The sequence below is a fragment of the Podarcis liolepis genome (assembly GCF_965112155.1).
Source record: "Podarcis liolepis genome assembly, chromosome: 9".
NCBI classification, from domain to species: Eukaryota; Metazoa; Chordata; class Lepidosauria; order Squamata; family Lacertidae; genus Podarcis; species Podarcis liolepis.
This window is the reverse complement of record NC_139564.1, coordinates 9,426,999-9,445,729: the sequence shown is the minus strand read 5'-3', so window position 1 is coordinate 9,445,729 and position 18,731 is coordinate 9,426,999. Positions and strand designations below refer to the sequence as shown.

General features: G+C 45.3%; 1 protein-coding gene across 2 annotated transcripts in view; it reads left to right on the top strand.

The window, feature by feature from the left end:
- The first annotated feature begins 3,775 nt into the window (after nucleotides 1-3,775).
- Nucleotides 3,776-18,731, top strand: part of NPFFR2 (neuropeptide FF receptor 2) — a 50,190-nt gene continuing 35,234 nt past the window's right edge. Inside the window, exon 1 of one of the 2 annotated variants that reach the window (XM_083458891.1) lies at nucleotides 3,776-4,300. The gene's annotated coding sequence lies outside the window, so the exon portion shown is untranslated. The remainder of the gene's footprint in view (nucleotides 4,301-18,731) is intronic. The other variant, XM_083458890.1, reaches the window with a different exon arrangement.

Below are 18,731 nucleotides of genomic sequence, written 5' to 3'. Positions count from 1 at the left end.
GCGTCTCGGGGCGACTGCAAAGTTGAAACCTTTGGAGAGTACTTTGGTTTCAGTTGAGGTGAGGATCCTGTCTGATATGTTATGTACTGTTTGTTTCATGGGTTGTTGTGGAGGGTGGCTGGGCTTCTGGCGTTTCTCTAGTTTGTGGAGTTTGTTGCTGTGTCTGTCTGTTTTATGTGAGGTCTCAGTTTCAGCTCTCCAGACGGCTAGTTGTTTGCATTTGTCCCAGAGTGCAGGGTGGATTTTGTTACAGAGTTTGAGGTGAAGAGTGAGCAGATCTTTGTTGGTTTGGTTTAGTAGGTATCTTTTCTTATGTATTTCGTTTCTGATTAGGGATAGTTCAGTTCGTTTCAGGATCCTTTCGGTAGCTGGGGTTTTAGAGTGGAATTTAAGTTGGAAGCATGTGGGAATTAAGTTGTTGTCTCGGCAGTTGCGTAGGAACAAGAGATCACATAAGATGGTGGCTCTTCGGATTTCTAGTTTCTCGTAGGTTCTTGTCAGCTGGAAGGTTTCCTCCCCGTAGAGGTGAGATATTTGCTTTCGTAGATTTTCACGGGTACAGGAATGCAGGTTTTGGTGTCTTCGGGTGTCTTCCCGTGTAAGAGTTGGGGTGTCTAGGCGACGTTTCGACGAGGTCTCACTCGTCATCTTCAGGCTGGTGCTTTCGGCTTCTTGTTACTGGAACAGAGGGGGTGTGGTGTATAGCCTCCAACGTTCTGGGCAGAGAGGAAGTTCCCAGGTTAGTGTGCCTTTTCTTCTTTTGTTCCTTAATTACTTGAGGGATATCTTGAGTGATTTCTTGAGTGATATTCTGAGAAGAAAAGGCACACTAACCTGGGAACTTCCTCTCTGCCCAGAACGTTGGAGGCTATACACCACACCCCCTCAACAGTATTTATAGGAACTCAAACACTGAGATCCTGCTCTGTTCCAGTAACAAGAAGCCGAAAACACCAGCCTGAAGATGACGAGTGAGACCTCGTCGAAACGTCGCCTAGACACCCCAACTCTTACACGGGAAGACACCCGAAGACACCAAAACCTGCATATATATATATATATATATATATATATATATATATATATATATATGGGGGGGGTGAACGAATTCCTATGCCCCACCAATAACCCAGAGATGCATTTTAAATAAAAGCACACATTCTACTCATGTAAAAACACGCTGATTCCCGGACCATCTGCGGGCTGGATTTAGAAGGCGATTGGGCCAGATCCAGCCCCTGGGCCTTAGTTTGCCTACCCATGCTCCAGAGGAAGCAAAAATAAGATTGTTCCCTCTTTCATGTGACAGCCCTTTAGATATTTGAAGATGGCTATCATATCTCCTCTAAGTCTCCTCTTTTCCAGGCTAAACATACCCAGCTCCTTCAACCATTCCTCATAAGGCTTGGTTTCCAGACGTTTGATAGAGCAGGCAAACTAAGGCCCAGGGGCCGGATGCTGCCCAATCGCCTTCTCAATCTGGTCCGCAGACAGTCCGGGAATCAGCGTGTTTTTACATGAGTAGAATGTGGCCTTTTATTTAAAATGCATCTCTGGGTTATTTGTGGGGCCTGCCTGGTGTTTTGACATGAGTAGAATGTGTCCTTTTATTTAAAATGCATCTCTGGGTTATTTGTGGGGCCTGCCTGGTGTTTTGACATGAGTAGAATGTGTCCTTTTATTTAAAATGCATCTCTGGGTTATTTGTGGGGCCTGCCTGGTGTTTTGACATGAGTAGAATGTGTCCTTTTATTTAAAATGCATCTCTGGGTTATTTGTGTGGCATAGGAATTCGTTCATTTTCTCTCTCTTCAAAATATAGTCTGGCCCACCACATGGTCTGAGGGATGGTAGACCAGCCCACGGCTGAAAAAGGTTTCTGACCCCTGAGATAGAGGGATAGTGTTTGGGAGTAGGCAGCAAGACTGAAAGGTTCTCCGGGCAGAGCGAGTGGTGGGGAAAAGAAATAATATATGGCTTGCTGGAGGCCTTCTAGTGTAACCTTCCAATGGGAACCAGTGTGGTGTAGGGCTAGGAGACTGGTTTTAGTCACTGTCTCTTAGCCTAACTTACTTCACAGGGTTATTGTGGGGTTCAGATTAGGAGGGCAAGATGCATGTATGCCATCTTGCACGCCTTGGAGTAAAAGGTGGGATCTAAATGCAACAAAGAAACAAACAACATCCAGATCAGTGCAGAATAGCCAAAGCTACAGCATCTTCCAACAAATGACCGTCCAGCCTTTGCAGACCTTTAGTGAGGGGGTTGGATTTCTTCTCTGGCTCACATTAAAATATGATCCAGAGAAGAATTTGAGTCATAAGTCTCAAGTTTTAAACTATGGCTCAGAGGGGCAGGTTGCTCTTGCCAGAGGTCTGAATTGATTGCTTCCAGAGAAGACTTTAGAAACCTTGTCAATGACTGCATTGGATATATCCAAGGTTACAGGTTGCCCAGCCCTGAGATATATTGATGGTGTTGGTGATAAATATAGGAATTCAACAAGTGAAGGTTCTTATTACCGGAGTGCCATATGAAAAATCCACAACTGTAACAAATGTCTCAAAAGATAAGGGTGAAAAAATTAGAATACACTGTGTCAAACATAATCAAAAGGATATAAAGGGAAAAATTGGAGACACAATGGGTTGAAATGCATAATATAGACTAAGATTTGAAAGAGGGTAAGATACTGCTGAATATGATTTGTGTAAAAAGGAACACAGAAAAGGGAGGTGTGAGGAAGTCAGGAAGTAGGGTTATGAAAACAATAAGTAAAAATTTGGATTTTTATGTTTTTTAATGCCTTTTTTATGTTTTCTCTCTTTATTTCTTACTTTTTATATCTGTTTTGCTTTGTGTGTGATAATGTTGTTTTCTTTTTGGTCTGATTGGATTGTTTAAAATTTCAATAAATATCTTATATATAAAAAAAGAAAAATCCACAACTGGTAAAGCAACCTCTCTATGTCTGCAGAGACACAAGATTAATCTTGGATCCAGAAAATACACAGTCCTCTGTGTTTCTTAAGGCTGCAGCCATAAACACACATTGAAAAGAGTCTCCCTTTCCATGGGATTTACTTCTGAGTATAATGGTTAGGATAGGACTGTAATAGTGTGATGTTATGTACTCAGAAGCAAATCCCACTAATTCCATAGGGTTCATCCCTTATTCATAGTGTATAGAATTGCAACAACCAGCAACCCACTTATCCTATTGAATTTTGCAGGGCCTACTTCTGAGTAAACACAGGCAGGGTTGCAAGCACCAACCCAATCTTGTGTGATGTTAACCCATTATGCTTAGCTATGCATAGGACCAGGTTTTAACAAAGCTATGCATATCTACTCATAAGAATTCGCTACCAAAAATGATAATCGATGGGACTTACTCCTAGGTAACTGGTTACAGGATTGTAGCCTAAGTCTACAGAGCCGAGGCAACTGAGGGAACACCGGCAGGCAGGCTGCTTATCCTTCCTTTGATCCAACTGAATTAAATCCAGTGAGATTTACGTCCGAGTAAGCATGTACAGGATTTGGAAGACAATCTTACTCGGCTACGAGTGATCGCCAAAGAAGAAGACAGGATTGGGTTGCGCTCGGCACCGCGAATCCTGCGCGACCCACACACCTGATCACACAGGTGTCAAACGTTTTCTCTCTTTCCTCATAACCAAAGGCGGCTGGCTACTCTTTTCAAGTAGGTTCGACGGTCTCTCGCTTTTGGATCAAGAACGCGCGCGTCTCCATCCCCCTCCGACCCGATGCAAGCCAGGCGCGTATTTGGAGAGGCGACAGCGGACCCGGGCGCTCAGATCAAACTACCTCCGCCTCTCTTCTCCTTCGCCTTGCCCCGACGATCAGGATAATAGGAGGGCGGGGCAGGGCTTCTCCTCTCCTCCTCCTCCTCCTGGCGTGCCTCTTCGGCTGGGGGAGGCGCCGGACTCCACCCAGACCCGCCCCCCTCACAGGATGCTAAAAAATGCCACCGAGAGTGGGCAGAGCGCAGAGCGCACAGCCGTCGCGTGGCGGACTCCGTCGTGCCACCGCCGCCGCCTGGTCGCTTGCAGCAGCAGGAGCCACGGGGAGGACAGAGAGAGAAGCGCCTTCGACTAAACCGCCAGGGGCAAGGAGGCCACGAGAGGCTCCGAGGTCCGGACATGGGACTCGTGGAACATGAACCGCCGGAGGGCGGTGGATCTTGGCGGAACTGCGCGTCCGCCAGCTGGAACTTGGAGGACCTCTGCCTACGCAGCGTCCCGCTTCCGTGGGGAGCTTTGCCTTAACCCGGTGAGTGGATCTAAAGGAGGGTGGGAAAGTTGAGCGGTTCCCCTTTTCCGAGGTGGTTGTCGGGTTTGGGTTGGGAATTCGGGGTTTGGGGTTGGGTGGAGAGAGTAAATCAGGAACCAACTCAGACCTTAATTTCTCACGCCGTTCTTGAGTTATAAAAACGGAGAGGTTCCGGGGCTGAAGGTTCCTTGTAACGCTTCTCTAAACGTTTCCTCTTGTCCAGGCTCCCGCATCATAGAATTGCAGAGTTGGACGGGACCACGGGGGTCGTGTTGTCCAACTCCCTGCAATGCAGGAATCTTTTGCCCAGCTTGGGGCTCGTGCTGTACCGACTGAGCTATTCCAGACGCCTGTTGTGAATGGCTGTGGCTAGCGGGAAGGGAATTCTGTGCATGCACCAAAGCATTACTTTATTATTATTATTATTATTATTATTATTATTATTATTATTATTATTATATTTTTTCCAGAGACCCTGTGCTGAGAGGTTGGGCACTGAGGATGGATGGGGTTGTTCTATTTCATTTCAGGCATTCACACTTCCCCAAACGCCCTACACCTCTTAAGCGCTTACAAAATAAAAATCAAAAAATCTCAATGGGGATAAAAATGATAAAACAACAATGAAATCAGATAAAATAACAGCCTTTCCCCCTAGCATACTAGATAAGCCCTGGCTTGCTTTGACAGCCTTACCTTCTGTTTACTTGGGAGTAGGCCACACCCAGTACTCTAGGAGTTATAAACTTTCAAATCAAGATGGATGAGATTATCATTCCCCTATGTTTTGAGGGCATACATGGAACCCCCCTTTTGAAGTACAGGGAGGGTACAATGGCAGTACAACGGTCAATAAAATTCTGTGCTCAAAAGAACACAGAGGAAATAAACCTGATTCTGTGGAGGGAGGTCTTACAGGAGGCAAGAAGGTGTCAGATGCTGATTGAGGTGTTGAACACTTCCAGTACAGCCTCAAGCAGTGGTTCCCAATTAGCTAAGTACTGCAGACACCATGTTCTGCAAAAGCTAAGCCACGGACCCACCTGTTGAAAATTCTGGTAGTTTTTGTTATGTGAATGGTGCTGCGGACCCCTAGGGGTCTGCGGACCACCAGTTGGGAACTGCTGGGCTAAAGAATGAAGAAGACCCTTTGCAAGGCTAGGATTCATGACTTGGTGAAACCTCATAGTTCATTGGGTTTAACCTGTTGTGTTCAATGGGACAAAACTGCTTCTGACAAAAAAAAAGGGATGCTGCTTAAGTAGGATGAGGACCAGGAGGTGGAAAAGATATTTCCATACTCCGCATGGATGAGCACTTTTCTCCAACCTTCCCATTTTACTTGGATGAAAGTCCCACAGGTGTTTGGTGGGACCTATGTGCATCTTTAGAAACATTTGGTCCTTCAGATGATGCTGAACTCCCAACATCCCTGCCCATTGGTCATGCTAGGTAGGGCTGATGGGAGTTGCAGTTCAGCAACACCTGGTGGGCCAAAGCCTTTCCACTTTTGTGTTGCAGGCACAGGACCCCTTCTTGGGGAAGGAGGTACTGAATAACCACATTTGCATTGATCGTAGGCTGACGATATTCCAGATGCATCTGAAAATCCCCTTAACTCTGTCCCCAAATCTCCCTAGCCATTGCCAGTTACCATTGCATATGATTAGGGCACCATCATTTTATGAGGTTCTTTAAAAAGCAACGTAAGAATGAAGATGGGTCTCTGCCCCACAGAGCCTACAGACTGAATTTCAGGTGTGGAGAAAACAAAGAGGCCGAGGAGGAAGGGAAAGGCAGGGGTGAGAAGAAGTGAGCCTGAAAAACAGAATGAATCAGAATCGATGTACACAGGCAACTCACACCATGAGGGTGTGAAATAGCCTTTCCTTTCAAAGATGCTTCTCTTTCAGTAATGGGACCTGTTTTTCTGGGGACATTTGCTGTTCGAAAGATCTCACTTGATTTTGTTTTGTACTGAAAACATGTCCACTGAAGGTGGTTGGAAATCGAGAAAAATCTGTTTTAGGTGAAGCAAAAAACCTCTGCTGGCTGAATCTCGGTTAGCTGTGTGGTGTGTGAGTTTCTGAGTGACTGTTTTGGGTAAAGAGATGTGGTGTTCGCAAGTTTGTGCTGCAATATTCTAGGGAGAAAACTGGCGTAGACATGCCTAAGATTGAAGAAGGGGTGCAGCTCAGTGGTAGAGAAGCTTCATTCCCGCATTTAATTCTGGCATCTCCAGGCAGGATTGGGAATGTCTCCTTCCTGAAACCTTGGTGAGATGCTGCCTGTCAGTGCTGACAATACCGAGCTGGAGAGACCAATGGTCTGATTGGGTAAAGGGCAACTGGCAGAGCTGTAGCTCATTGGTAGGGCATCTGCAGAAGGTCCCACATTCAATTCCTGGTGTCTCCAGGCAGGACTGGGACAGAACCCTGTCTGAAATCCTGGAGTTCAATTGCCAGCCAGTGTAGACAATATTGAGATAGATGGACTGATGGTCTCACTTGGTTTAGAATCATAGAACAGTGGAGATGGCAAGGACACTGAGGGCCATCTTATCCAACCCCTGCAATGAAGGAATCTTAACTAGATCACCCATGATAGATGACCATCCAACCTCTGCTTAAAAACCTCCAGGAAGAAGAGTCAACCACTCTCATGGAAGTCCGTTCCACTGTCACACAGCTCTTACTCTCAGAAAGTTCTTCCTGATGTTTCGTTGGAACCTCCATTCTTGTAACTTGAAGCCATTGGTTCGAGTCCTACCCTCTAGAGCAGGAGGGAACAATCTTGCTCTCTTTTCCTTGCGACAGCTCTTTAGATATCTGAAGATGGATATCATATCTTTTCTCAGTCTCCTCTTATCCAGGCTAAACACATCAATTCCTTCAGCTGTTCCTCATAAGGCTTGTTTTCCAGACCCTTGGTCATCTTGATCACCCTCCTCTGCACACATCCCACTTGGTCAATATCCTTCTTAAGTTGTGGCTCCCAAAGCTGGGCACATTACTCAAGGTAAAATAGAGCGGGACTTTTACTTACCTTGGGACACTATACTTCTGCTGATGCAGCCTAGAATAGCATTAGCTTTTTTGGCTGCTGCGAATCACACTGTTGACTCAAGTTACGCTAGTCACCTGCTAAGATCCCGAAATCCTTATCACATGTACTACTGGCAAGCCAGGTGTTCCCCCCATCTTATATTTGTGCAGCTAGTTTTTCCAACCTAAGTGCAAAACCTTACATTTGCCCCTATTGAAATTATTTTTTTGTTAGGTTGGACCCAGTTCTCCAATTTGTTAAGGTCCTTTTGAACCCCAATTCAATGTTCCTGTGTCCCATTCCCTGTTGCTTTCTGAAAGATCAGTTGCTCATTTTAGACAGTGCTACTAAGCTAGATGGGCCACTGAACTGACTTGGTGTAGAAGAGCTTCCTATGTAAAATGTCAGGCAATCAGATTCCGAAGCCTGTCTCTTAGAAAACGAGTTTGTGCACATTTCCATTAGGACAGAGTTAATGTTTTCAATGCAAATAAGACATTTCCTTCATTTATAATCAGAGTTGCTCTGTGCTTGAGAGATTTAGCTGGGTTTTCATTTGTCTGAGCAGTCTAGCCTGAAAAGTGCATATGTTTTCGGAGAGAGTGTTTCAGAATGGCAGTTAGTAAGCCGTGAGCTAGAGAGAGAACAAGAACAACATTTGAGAGCAATGGGTTGGTTTGTATATATGTGTAAATAAACTAGATATCGCAAAGACACCACGGTCTCTGCCGTGCCTCATTTTTCTAAAAGGAAACACACACCCTGCATAAGAGCCTGGAACCTCATGCTGAAAGTAATAGTATTGTATTCTATTCTGTATGGCTCCTTTGTGGAAAAGCTTCCTACCTATAAGTAGAAAATCCACACACCAGGAAGCAGGCTGATTTGGCCACTTCCATCTTTCAGCTTGGAGTTTGCCTTCTTTTGGACCCTTTGTGTGAGAACTTTTAAGCCTCCTTCTTTGAGCCTGCAGTTCCAGACAATGTGCCCCTTTCTTTCCTTTCTGCATTTGTTTTGTTGCTGCTGCTGCTGCTGTTGCTGTTGCTGTTGTTTCGCACCTCTGTGTTTTGTTACTTTATACATAAGGGAAAAATTGCCTTCCTTTTTCTTTTATTGGAAGGAAACACAAATGTCTTTCTGCTTGGGCAACACTTCTGACTTTCTTTTCCTCACCTGACACCTGAAGGGCAGGTAATACATTTTATCGCCGTCAAGGGCACCATCTAGGGGGCCCAGTTTTCAAAGAGCGGGCTGGGCCCCCTCAAAATTCTCCAGCATCTTCCCACGGCGCATCAGCACATCGCACGACATGTGTGAGTGACATCAGCACATTGTGCAGCAGGTGCACACATCACGCGGCACCGACCCCCCTCCATTGCAGGGGCAAGCCAGTGTGCTTGTTCACCATCATCTTGGCATACCTGGATGGGCACTTTGGGCGCTTTGCCCTCAAATGCCAGCTGTGTGTCCCCAGGACATAGAGCTGGGGAGAGGTTTTTCTCCCTCTCTCATCATGCATTCAATGAAGTTGAATGTTGGAGGCTTCCATGCGGACAAAAGAAAGTCCTTCTTCACACAGCACATAGTTAAATCCATGGAATTTGCTCCTACCAGAAGTGGGATGGCTTCAAAAGAGAATTAGGCAAACCCATGGAGCATAGGGCTATTACAGTCATACCTCGAGTTACAGACGCTTCAGGTTGCGTTTTTTCGGGTTGCGGACTGCCAAAACCCGGAAGTACTGGAACGGGTTACTCCCGGGTTTTGGCGGTCGCACATACGCAGAAGCGCTAAATTGTGCTTTGCGCATGCAGAGAAGTGCTAAATCGCACTTTGAGCATGCACAGAAGCGCTGAATTGCGCAGACACAGGTTACGAATGCTGCGAGTTGTGAACGTGCCTCCCGCATGGATCACGTTTGCAACCCAAGCGTCCACTGTAATGCATTTTATGCACCGAATCAGTGCTTTTTTCCAGGGGGGGCGCAGGGTGACGCATTCTCCTAAACATTTTGTGAATCTAAGTTTGGCCTCATTGAGGGGCAGTAATGATGGGGAAATGAGAGTACAGTGGTGCCTTGGTTTACAACCATAATCCGTTCCGGAGGTCCGGTTGTAAACCAAAACAGGTTGTAACCCAAGACGTGCTTTCGCCGATGGGGCCTCAAAAAAAAAAAAAAAAGAAAAAAAAAAGGGTTGTAATCCCAGAAAAATGGGTTGTAATCCAAAAAAAAAAGGGACACACACTTCTGGGTTTGACATGGTTGTAATCCAAAATGGTTGTAATCCAAAGCGGTTGCAAACCAAGGTACCACTATACCCCTAAACATTTTTTTTAAAAGAAAAAAGCACTGCATATAATTATAGAATTGGAAAGTTGGAAGTAGCCTTGAGGATCATTTAGTGCAGGGGTCAGCAACCCGTGGCTCCGGAGCCGCATGTGGCTCTTTTACACCTTTGCCATGGCTCCGGGGCAGATACTAGCGAGGGGAGGAGGAGCATTGTGTGCCCCGACACTCCCCACTGTTTTAAATGTTGCAATGGTTTTGCGGCTCCCAGTTTTTTTTTCTTTGGTCCAAGTGGCTCTTTTTGTCTTAAAGGTTGCAGACCCCTGATTTAGTGCAACCCCCTGCAGTGCAGGAATATGCAGCTGTCCCATATGGGGTCAATCCTGCAAACTTGGCATTATCAGCACCATGCTCTAGTCAGCTAAGCTAAGATCTGTTGGAGACAGTATGTCCCTGAATACCAGGTTCAGGGTAGCACTAGTGGGTCAAGAGCTGCTGCAGGGGGGCTTGTAGGAAAGGTCTTCCATATGGAATTTCCCAGAGACGTTTGGGAATTAACCACCATTTCGGGAAATCTGCAAAATGTCTGGGATCTTGAGGTTTATTGCTCAACAACATTGAGTTTCATTTCCTCAACAAGGTTTGTGTCTTGAATCTTACTTCTAGAAATATGGCAACAGTACAACATAGGGTCACATCCATACCGTCCATGAAAATAGGGACATTTTCATCTGAGGAATGTTGGAGGGTATGCTGCCCCCTCGGCATCTGTGTTTCTGCCGCCACCCTGCAGGAGATCTCCCTCCCTCCCACAACTGACCCTCTTCAACCCCCTATTTACCCCTGTCCAGCAAAGCATTTCCTACCAGAAGAAGGGCATGTGCCGCCACCACCACCACCACAACCCATCACACCACACCACACCACACCACATCACACCACATCACACCACACCACACACACCCTCCGCATCCTGAGAAAAGCCTTTACAGTGGTACCTCGGGTTAAGTACTTAATTCGTTCCGGAGGTCCGTTCTTAACCAGACACTGTTCTTAACCTGAAGCACCACTTTAGCTAATGGGGCCTCCTGCTGCCGCTGCACCGCCAGGGCATGATTTCTGTTCTCATCATGAAGCAAAGTTCTTAACCCGAGGTACTATTTCTGGGTTAGCGGTGTCTGTAACCTGAAGCATATGTAACCTGAAGCATATGCAACCCGAGGTACCACTGTAATGTCCAAGCCAGGAGGCTGGCAGCAGCGGTCATGGAGAGGCAATGGGAAGTTCCTTTGCAACAGCCACTCGGGACAAGCGCCGGCTCATCTTTCTCCACGGCTGCATTGGCAAGGGAACTAGAGACATTCTGGGATCAAAGCAGAAGCCAGGGTGGCTTTTGTAATTCCAGGACTGTCCCTGGGAAACCAGGACACTTGGAGGCTATTCACATTCAGGCCCTGGGTCTGAGTTTCTCTACCCCTGCATTAGAAGATGTCTTTAGTTAATGATTCTCCCCAGTAACTGAAAATCTGTCTTCTCCTGCTTGAGCCCCCAGAGAACCCTGGTGTTTAGGAGAGACTTGTTTCATGACTGTGAGGTGAGGAAGACAATGAAGTGAGTCTGGGCTTTCTTGGTAGCAGTGCCCAGTGTTAGAAACTCAGATGTTCTTGGATAAAATCCGTTCCAGAAGCCCATTTGGCTTCCGAAACATTTGAAAACCAAGGTGCAGCTTCCCTTTGATTGCAAGAGCTTCTTGCACTCAGCAGAAAGTGCATCACACGTTCAGGTTCCGAAAACGTTCAAAAAACGGAAGCATTTACTTTCGGGTTTTTGGAGTGCGAGAACCGAAGCATACGACAACAGAGTGTTCGGGAACCGAGGTTCCAGTGTATAAGCTAATCTCCAAATGGCACCTTAAACCTAGGTTATGGTTGCCACAGTGGAATATTTAGGCATCTCCCCCCCCCATGAGATTTATTATTATTACTTCTATTCATTTTTTTAAAGAAAAAAATCTCAATAATAATACTAATAAATTTTATTTATACCCTGCCCTCCCAAGCCAGAGCCGGGCTCAGGGCGGCTAACACTAATAAAGTCGCAGTAAAAACATAATAGGGGGAAAGGGGGGGGGGGAGGAAAGAAACCACAATTTAAAATACAGGTTAAAATGTGATTTAAAATGCAGCCTCATTTTAAAGTAGCTGATAAATCAAGCAGTTTTACAGCACATTAAAACATCAAATAAAACAATCCAGAATAAAACAAATCTTCAAGGAAAATACTTCAGATTCTTCTGTAAGTGATATTTTGCTTTCCCCATATTTATTTAACTTGTTAATTTATAGAGCTGCCCCGTAGCAGAAGGACTTGAGGAAGTCAGGGTGGTGTAGTGGTTAGAGTGTTGGACTAGGGCATGGGAGATTAGGGTTCAAGTCCCCACTCAGTCATGACGCCCACTGGGTGACTTTGGGCCAATCACAGCCTCTTAAGCTACCCCACAGAGCTATAGTAGGGTTTAACTGAGGAAGTGGAGAACCACGCACTCCTTGAAGAAAAAGGAGTGACGTGCAATAAATAAACTCTTTTCCTTACCTGTTTTAGAAAGCTGGAGGGGCCAGTCAGATGGAGCTGTCAATCACCAACCTGGCATTCAGAGATCTCAACATGGTCGCAATTGGAGTCACAAAACATGCTTGGTGGTTACCTAATTTTAAACCCTGGCAGTGCCTAGACTGAGGAATTTACCGCCCCTTAGGAGAGCCATCAGTTTGCACATGCAGGAGATATTTCAGGATGGCTTTCTTTACGCAATTTCTCTCTTTTATGGTCATGTTTCTGGTTTCTTGACCTACGGCTGCTGAGCTTGTGTATAGCTAGAGTTGCTGCTGGATCTGCCTTGACCTATCAAGTGGTTTTTCTTCAAGATATCTATTGCTTTAATATTGTTCTCCGGTTTGAAATACGGCTTTTAAGCTGTTCCGGGTGCCCTACTTGGGGCGGAAGAAGCCCGATATAAATTGTCATGATGTGTTTTGGAGGGCTCTCTATAGCCGGTGCCATCAGAGTGACAGGAGCCTATGAAATAATCAGCAGCTTGTGGAAATGTTGTAGCCTTGGGCTAAGTGGTCCATCTCTATCCCACTCTTCAATAAGTGCAGCCTGTTGATGGTACTCACCATGGCAGCACCACATAAGAGTGCATTACAGTCTTCTTGCCACATGCTTACAAAGATATGATTGTTAGCTGCTACTATGTCTGATTTGGAGATCTAGTGCAAAAGCCTATCTTGCCAGATGGAGGACACATTGTGGTTCGTGTTTACGTTTGGGATGTATAATAATAATAATAATAATTTATACCCCGCCCATCTGGCTGAGTTTCCCCAGCCACTCTAGGTGGTATGAATTAAAATGCAAACCTCACCAAATTTCTCGACCTTACCGAGGGCCATGCTTCAGATGCCATTAAATGTGACATTAGTAAAAGCTGTGTCAACCTTTTTCTTTCTTTTTAAAAAATGTTAATAACAGGCACGGAGAGGGTGAATTTTAATTGGAAATGCAGCATGCGAAGAAGAGAGGTTTTCCCCTTCCCTCACCAGCTGTGATACCAGCTAAATTCATTTCCTGCACTGCTGCTAACCTTTGAGTGAGTGGATGACTCTCCTATTTACAGCAAAGGAGGGAAGCTCCAGGCTTTTCAGTCTCTGGCTTTGGGGGGCTCTCTGTTCCCTTCCTTGCTTAGGTGTTTGTGCTAAAAGCTGCTGCTGTGCTGCCCCGCGGTCTCCATCTTCTCCCTTATGTGAAGCCAACAGACGATGCTTAAATGGTCTTTCATCCTCCCCGACACGTTGGCTGACTCTGCTGACTCCTCCCCATTCTAGATGCAGTTGTTGGATTTTTGGGTAAGGAAAGTGCTGGCTCAGAAAGGGCAGGGCTGCTCCTATCATGAAGCAGAGTGAGCCAGCTGCCTCAGGCGGCAAATTCTGAGGGGCGGAGAGCTTACAGAGATGTGTGCCACAGTCTGCTTTGCACATCCTTAGCTGGCGTTTCCCAAAATTTGGTCTCCGGGTGTTTTGGGGCTACGATTCCTGTCGTTCCCAATCACTGGTCCTGGTCTCTAGGGATGATGGGAGTTGGAGACCCAAGTTTGAGAAACCCTGCCCTAGGCTAACGTGTTGTCTATTTTCCATATCTCAATGGGGAAGGGTCTTCTAGCAGTTCCCACACTGTGAAAAGTGAGGTTATAGGGAACCAGGCAGAGGACCTTCTCAGTGGTGGCACCCACACTGTGGAATTTCCTTGCATCAGATGTCAAGGAGGCAGCCCTGTATAGCGAACTTTTTAATGTTTGATGTTTTATTATGTTTCTGTATGGTCTGGAAGCTCCTAGAGTGGCTGAGGCAACCCATTCAGATGGGCAGGTATAATAATAATAATAATAATAATAATAATAATAATAATAATAATAATAATAATAATAATAGAAAAATAGCTCAGTAGTACAGCATCTTCCTTGCATGCAGAAGGTTCTATGTTCAGCCCCTGGCATCTCCAGGTAGTACAGGTGACGCACGTGGCGCTGTAGTCTAAACCACTGAGCCTCTTGGGCTTGCCAATCAGAAGGTCGGTGGTTCAAATCCCCATGACGTGGTGCGCTTCCATTGCTCTGTCCCATCTCCTGCCAACCTAGCAGTTTGAAAGCACGCCAGTGCAAGTAGATAACTAGGTACCACAGCAGTGGGAAGGTAAACGGCGTTTCCGTGCACTCTGGCTTCCTTCACAGTGTCCTGTTGCACCAGAAGTGGTTTAGTCCTGCTGGCCACATAACCTGGAAAGCTGTCTGTGGACAAACGCTGGCTCCCTTCGCCTGAAAGTGAGATGAGCGCTGCAACCCCATAGCCACCTTTGACTGGACTTAACCATCCATGGGTCCTTTACCTTTTACCTTACAGGAGATGTCTGAAACCTTACAGAGACCCAGCCAGCCAGCCAGCCAGCATGTTGTTGTTGTTTAGTCGTTTAGTCATGTCCGACTCTTCGTGACCCCATGGACTAGAGCACACCAGCCACTCCTGTCTTCCACTGCCTCCCGCAGTTTGGTCAAACTCATGTTGGTAGCTTCGAGAACACTGTCCAACCATCTCGTCCTCTGTCGTCCCCTTATCCTTGTGCCCTCCATCTTTCCCAACATCAGGGTCTTTTCCAGGGAGTCTTCTCTTCTCATGAGGTGGCCAAAGTATTGGAGCCTCAGCTTCAGGATCTGTCCTTCCAGTGAGCACTCAGGGCTGATTTCCTTAAGAATGGAGAGGTTTGATCTTCTTGCAGTCCATGGGACTCTCAAGAGTCTCCTCCAGCACCATAATTCAAAAGCATCAATTCTCCGGCGATCAGCCTTCTTTATGGCAGCTTCTTTATGGCAGCTTCTTTATGGCAGCTTCTTTAAGGCAGCTTCTTATCATTCAATGAACCTTCCTCTGTCTATCTTAGCTTTCCCCCTGAGACGTCTTCGTCCCAGGTGTTCTTTGGGTAGTCTGGGGCAGGTTTCGGGACAAAGGTGCAGCTACTGTGGGACACCAAGATTTCCCGCATGGCACCTAGATGAGACACCCCTCTGAATCTGATTCCCACAGACCTTTGGGCAGCCACCATGAGAAAAGGATGCTGGTCTAGATTGGCCATTGGCCTGATCCAGCCTCCTCCTCTTATGTTTTTACTTTCATGTGGCAAAAACATGCAAAAGTGATGCAGGCTATAAATAGAATAATTTGTCCTTCCCCAGCCCAAAGAAGCCCAGATACACTGGGATTTGTAAATAAATTCAAAACTTTGACTTCCACCCCTCCCTCACCAGAAAAAAATAATGTTGTTTTGTGTTTTTCACCTGAAAATCTGAAGTGATCATTCTACCCATGTGTGCGTCATGGCTTTGAGTTTTATAAGAAACAAATATCAAATTTTGATGCACACATGGCATCTCTTCTTGTTTAGCACTAGCTATGATCAGTGCCTGGTGTGCTCTGGTCCATGGGGTCACGAAGAGTCGGACACGACTAAAGAACAACAACAACAACATGATCAGTCTTGTGGCATACACACACACACACACACACACACACACAGTGGTATCTTGGGTTACAGACGCTTCAGGTTACAGACTCCGCTAACCCAGAAATAGTACCTCGGGTTAAGAACTTTGCTTCAGGATGAGAACAGAAATCGTGCAGCAGTGGCGCAGCTGCAGCAGAAGGCCCCATTAGCTAAAGTGGTACCTCAGGTTAAGAACAGTTTCAGGTTAAGAATGGACCTCCAGAACGAATTAAGTTCTTAACCCGAGGTACCACTGTTTGTGTGTGTGTGTGTGTGTGTGTGTGTGTGTGCGCGCATATATATATATATTGAAGATGACGAGTGAGACCTCGTCGAAACGTCGCCTAGACACCCCAACTCTTACACGGGAAGACACCCGAAGACACCAAAACCTGCATATATATATATATATATATATATATATATATATATATATATAAATAATAATAATAATACAATTTCTGGCTGCCACACCAATGCCATAATTAAATTTTAACTTAGCTGTCAGAGTATTCTGATAACAATTTGTGATAATGCCATTTTTTAAAAGGGTTGTTATCTGAAAGCAGCAAAGTGGAAAGCAAATCAACAGATTGGAATATAGTGCTTGGCCTCGTTTCATATCATTAAATCAACATGAAATAAATAGAGATGTGTTTTTCTTTGACAAAATTAGATTACCTTGTCTCTCTTAATTTTAATTAAACCTTAACATGGGTTTAATTAATTCCAGCTTGTTCCAACTGATAACTTTCTTAGCCGTCAATTTCCACTTAGAAGCAAAAGTCATGAATGTTGGCCAACTAATATTTTCCGCATTATTAGTTTTTATGAGTCCTTTTGCAAATGATTTTATGAAATATAGAAAGGATGTAATGGTATGCCGTATCCTATAATTTTCTTTTGAAGTTGTAATGCTAACCTGTAATACTGACTCTTCTCACAATAACATGAGAGCATACATCAAGCTCATTCTTGGCTTTCCCCTAGTTTGGGCACACGCTTTTCTGTGAGGATGATGTTGTTGATTTTTGGAAATAGCTGCATTAAAACCCTGAAAAAAATACCTTCCACCAGAGTGGCACCAACAGAGAATGATGGTCCCTATTTAAATATGCCCATTATAAAGTTATTTCTGTTCCCAGGTATTTTCATGTGAAAATTATGTCCATTTCAATGAAACACCTTCCATCTGGTTTTTATCATTTATGTACCATTTATTAGATTTAAACCTCACACCTTCCTCCAAAGGAACCAAGTACAGCGCTGCACCAAAGGATTGCAGGGTAGGGCCATAGTCATACCATACATAACAGTCATGGGTTCCCCCAAAGAATTCTGGGAACTGTAGTTTGTTAAGGGTGCTGAGAGTTGTTAGAAGACCCCCCCTATTCCCACTGCAGAGCCATAGGTCCCAGAGTGGTTTAATCAGTGCTTTTTTATAAGAATAGAGAAGAATAAGAATATCTTTATTGTCATTGCCCCCTTCGGGGACAACGAAATTACTTGACTGCTCCATAAAAACACTAATTAAACAATACAATATAATGCAGCAAGGAAGATTAGATGACTTTCAAAGTCCGGGCTTCCCATTCAGGGCCGAGATCGCTCTGGAGAAGAAGCTGTTCTTAAGACGACTCGTTCTTGTCTTCATCGACCTGTATCTCCGTCCCGACGGCAAGAGCTCGAAGAGACAGTGACCAGGATGCGATGGATCTTTTACTATGTCCAGTGCCTTCCTATGGCACCTTGTGGCATAAATCTACTCTAAGGTGGAGAGTGGGCAGCCAACAATGCTCTCTGCTGCATTAATAACCCTGCACAACCCCATCCTGTCCTGGGCAGTACAGCTTCCGTACCACACACATAAGCCATAAGTGAGCACGCTCTCAATGGCACAGTGATAGAAGGCAAGCAGCAGTTTCTGCGGAAGATGGTTTTTCCTTAGTATTCTCAAAAAGTACAGTCTCTGCTGCGCCTTCTTCACAAGCCCCCTTGTGTTGACACTCCAGGACAGATCCTCTTGTAATTCAATGCCCAGAAATCTGAACGTTGTTACCCTCTCCACACAGACCCCATCAATCAAAAGTGGCTGGACATTGCTCTTCTGTCTCCTGAAGTCCACAACAAGCTCCTTTGTCTTCCTTGTATTTATGAGCAAGTTGTTAGCTCTGCACCACTCTGTCAGCCGCTCCACCTCATCTCTATAATCCGTTTCACCCTCCCTTTCAGAGATGAGCCCAATCACAGTTGCGTCATCTGCAAATTTGACAACCCTATTACTAGGGTGAGTAGCGACACAATCGTACGTGTAGAGAATATAAAGGAGTGGACTGAGTACGCATCCCTGTGGTGTTCCTGTGTTGGGGCTACTAAAGGGTATGCAGTATGGGCATTGTTTTTTAAAATTAAAATTGCTGATTAAAATTGCTACTTACTGTAGCAACTTCGTGGTGAGTTATGACACCTCTTTTTCTAGAAGAAAAGCACCGGGTTTAACTGGGCAACAATTTTTTACTTTTTGAATGTTGCCTAGATTTCTACAACTGATTTAGGGTATTTTTGCACTGCTGTATCAGGAAATGGTATCCGTTTCTCTCCATCAGGTCAGGTTTACTGTAAACTGAATGGTGGGCATTGATAAAGGTAAGTACACAAAAAATGCATGTTGCTTCACCATTTTTCAAACTTCAGGGCTTGAACTTCCAGTTCTTGGAACTCCTGGAATGCGCAGTGGCAGGGAGATCTCTCTTCAGAGTCCAACAGTAGTCAGCCATCATGACTGTGTCCCAGCGACCCTGATACCTGGTCTCCATCTCTTTCATGTCCTGATGGAATCTCTCCCCCTGCTCGTCACTCATTGAACCCAGGTTCTCAGGAAACCGGCCCATATGTGAAAATAGGTAGTGCATCTTGACGCTCATGTTGCAGCCCAGGTTTCTGAAAGCAGTCAGCATGTTGTTGACAAGTTCTGCGTAGTTTCTGGCCTTATTGTTGCCAAGAAAGTTCTTCA